Genomic DNA, 3,565 nt, shown 5'->3' with positions numbered 1-3,565 from the left:
ACTCCACTCCCCTCTCAGCCTGTGTGAGCCCCCCCTCCCGGGCCTCCACCCCTAGCCCAGCCCCAGCCCGACACTCCCCTCGCACTCACAGCTCCTCCTCAGACAAGGACACACACACACACACACACACACACACACACACACACACATAGATGTCATGGAAGCACAGAGGCTGGGACAGGAGAAGACACGCAGGGGCACGCTGCCGGCCCACGGGACATATTCAGAAGACAAGTTGGGTCAGGAACTCCATTCCTGGAGAAACCTCAGAAACCAGAACCAGGAGAACACCTGCTAGGTGGGCATCCCTGGGGTATACTCAGGGTACTCCTGGGAGACCAGAGCTTCACGCAAAAAAGACACACCTGGGTGCAGAAACAGGACCACAGCTTGTTCTGTGGGAGCCACCCACAGGGGTGCCTAAAGACCCAGGCTGGGAACCCAGCCCTACCAGGAACCATGTGACCTTGGAAGTGACTGGTCTCCCTGCACCTCAGTTTGTCCATCTGTAAGGTGGGAATGAGAATAGAATCCACTTACCAGACTAGAGGGAGGATGTCCTGGGTTAGTGAACATTCAGTTCTTTGCACATGGTGACTGTGGTGACAACAGCTGACAAGGTGCCCTTGACTTTTTTGCATCTCATCTGTGTGTCTCTGTGTACTTGCATTGGGGTCTCCCTCTGGTGGGATTGTGTATCCTGCTCCTTGCAGATCCAGTGCCTGTGGGTTGGTTCTGCTATGTGTCCATTTTCATGCCCCTATGTGTTTTGTACATGGGGGTCTCTGCTGTCACGAGAATGTCTGGGTTTGAATTAGAGCAACGAACAAACATTAAATGTCTTGTTAAACTTGGCAAGAGTGCAAGTGAAATCAGGGACATGTTAGTCCAAGTTTATGGGGATAATGTCATGAAGAAAACAGCAGTGTACAAACGGATTAAACGTTTTTCTGAGGGAAGAGAATGCGTTACTGACGAAGAGAGGTCAGGGTGGCCAGTAACGAGCAGAACTGACGAAAACATTGCAAAAATTCATCGAATTGTGCATCAAAATCATCGGCTGACGGTGAGAAGCATAGCAGACCAAGTAAACATCAATAGAAAAACAGTTAGGAAAATCTTTTTTTTTTTTTTTAAGATTTTATTGGGGAAGGGGAAAAGGATTTTATTGGGGAACAGTGTGTATTTCCAGGACTTTTTATTGGGGAACAGTAGTGTGTTTTTCCCAGGACTCATCAGCTCCACCCAAGTCAAGTTGTTGTCCTTTCAATTTTAGTTGTGGAGGGTGCAACTCAGCTCCAGTAGCCATTGTTAGATGCAGGGGGCCACAGCCCACCATCCCTTGCGGGAGTCGAACTGGCAACCCCTTGTGGTTGAGAGGACACACTCCAAGCAACTGAGCCATCCGGGAGCTTAGCAGCAGCTCAGCTCAAGGTGCCGTGTTCAATCTTAGTTGCAGGCAGAGCCCACCATGCCTGTGGGAGTCGAGGAGTCCAGGAGTCCAACCGGCAACATTGTGGTTGAAAGCCCACGCTCCAACCAACTGAGCCATCTGGCTACCCGGGAGCTCAGCGGCAGCTCATTGACTTCATTCTAGTTGCAGAGGGCGCAGCTTGCTGGCCAATGTGGGAATCGAACCAGCAGCCCTGTTGCCCAGAACTCGCACTCTAACCAACTGAGCCACCCATCAACCTCCAGTTAGGAAAATCTTAACTGAAAACCTTGGTATCAGAAAGGTGTTTGCAAAAATGGTCCCGACGGAGCTCACTGATGAACAAAAGCAAAGGAGAGTAGAAGTTTGCCAAGATCTTTTGGAGAGGCAAGATGATGTTTTGGACAATGTTATCATTGGTGATGAAACATGGGTATACCAACACGACCCTGAAACAAAGCATCAAAATGCACGATGGAAGTCAGCCAATTCACGACCAAAAAGTTCTGTCAGTCCAAATCAAGAGTCAAAACAATGTTGCTAAACTTTTTTGATATCAGAGAAATTAGTCATTGTGAATTTGTACCAACTGGACAAACAATTAACCAAGCTTACTATTTGGAAGTGCTGAAAAGACTGCGTGAAAAGGTAGACCACCTGGACTTTTGGCCAATTCATGGCTCTTGTATCACGACAATGCACCAGCTCACATGGCACTGTCTGTGAGAGAGTTTTTAGTCAGTAAACAAATAACTGTATTGGAACACCCTTTCTACTCACATAATCTGGCTCCCAATGACTTCTTTCTTTACCCGAAGATAAAGGAAATATTGAAAGGAAGACATTTGGATGAGATTCAAGACATCAAGGGTAATATGACAACAGCTCTGATGGCCATTCCAGAAAAAGAGTTCCAAAGTTGCTTTGAAGGATGGACTACATGCTGGCATCAGTGCATAGCTTCCCAAGAGGAGTATTTCGAAGGTGACCGTAGTGATATTCAACAATGAGATATGTAGTACTAGTTCTAGGATGAGTTCATGAACTTAATGGTCAGACCTCATTTTTGCAATTTACTATCAAATGCATTTAAAAAATGAGGTGGATAGAAATGTTCCCTGTGCCATGGGCTGGAGATTCCACAGTGAGCAAGACAAATCTCTGCTCTCATGGAGCTCATATTCCTAGGGAAAGTGTGACAACAACCAGATAAGCATTTATCAGAATGCAACATGAGCAGTGAAGAAAAATAAAGCAGGGGAGAGAATAGCAAAGTGTGGGAGCATCATTTTAGAGAAGGTGGCCAAGGAGGGCCTCTCTGAGGTTATGATCAAGATCTGAAGTAAATTAGCAAGTGAGTCATGTAGGGAAGGGCATTCCAGGCAGAGATAACAGACAGTGCAAAGGCCTGGAGGTAGGCTGTGCAGAAATTCAAGGAAGAGACCCATGTGGCTGAAAAGCATGGGTGTCAGGGAGGAGGTGAGGTCAGGGAGGGCCTTGGCCTAGCGAGAACTTTGGCTATTTTAATAATGACATAACCCACTGGCTTTATTGAGATATAATTGACAAATAAAATTGAACAAACTTAAAGTGTATAACATGATTTAATACACACACACACACACACACACACACACACACACTCGTATTTTCATTTTCATCTTAACAGTTTTTAATGAAAGCTGTACATAAGATTACTTTATACCTGCATCTTCTCAATTGTTTCTTCCTTATATTTGCCCTTTTCCTTTCCTACTTAGCAAGATTTGGCTTTCCATTTAAGGTTCTTTTTACGGTTTTCGTCCAGCTTTGGTCTAGTGATAACCACCTTGCTGGGGTGAATGCCCCCCTGAACAGTTGTGCCATTAGCCTTCTTCCACTGCACGGCTCGATGTAGATGACGTATTTCTTCCTGTAACCCTGGACTACTTTGCCAATTTGCTGCCCTGTGTAATATCCTCGTACAACTTGTATTTTATCATCCTTTCGGATGGGCACGGATCGGACATTGTACTTCTGTCTCAGCTCTTTGGAGAGAGAAGACATAATCTTCCTGCGAATGTGGGAAGGCGCATTGAAATGCCTTTTACCGTTCTTGCTCTGGTCAGAAGTCACAAAAATGTTGAACTTCAT

At 45.9% G+C, this 3,565-nt stretch overlaps 1 pseudogene; it reads right to left on the bottom strand.

Annotated features, from left to right (window-relative positions):
• Positions 1-3,131: 3,131 nt before the first annotated feature.
• Positions 3,132-3,565, bottom strand: LOC117035366 (60S ribosomal protein L26-like; annotated as a pseudogene).

This window comes from Rhinolophus ferrumequinum, chromosome 15, assembly GCF_004115265.2.
Source record: "Rhinolophus ferrumequinum isolate MPI-CBG mRhiFer1 chromosome 15, mRhiFer1_v1.p, whole genome shotgun sequence".
NCBI lineage: Eukaryota > Metazoa > Chordata > Mammalia > Chiroptera > Rhinolophidae > Rhinolophus > Rhinolophus ferrumequinum.
Note: the sequence above shows the minus strand (reverse complement) of the source record. Positions and strands in the feature narration are given on the sequence as shown.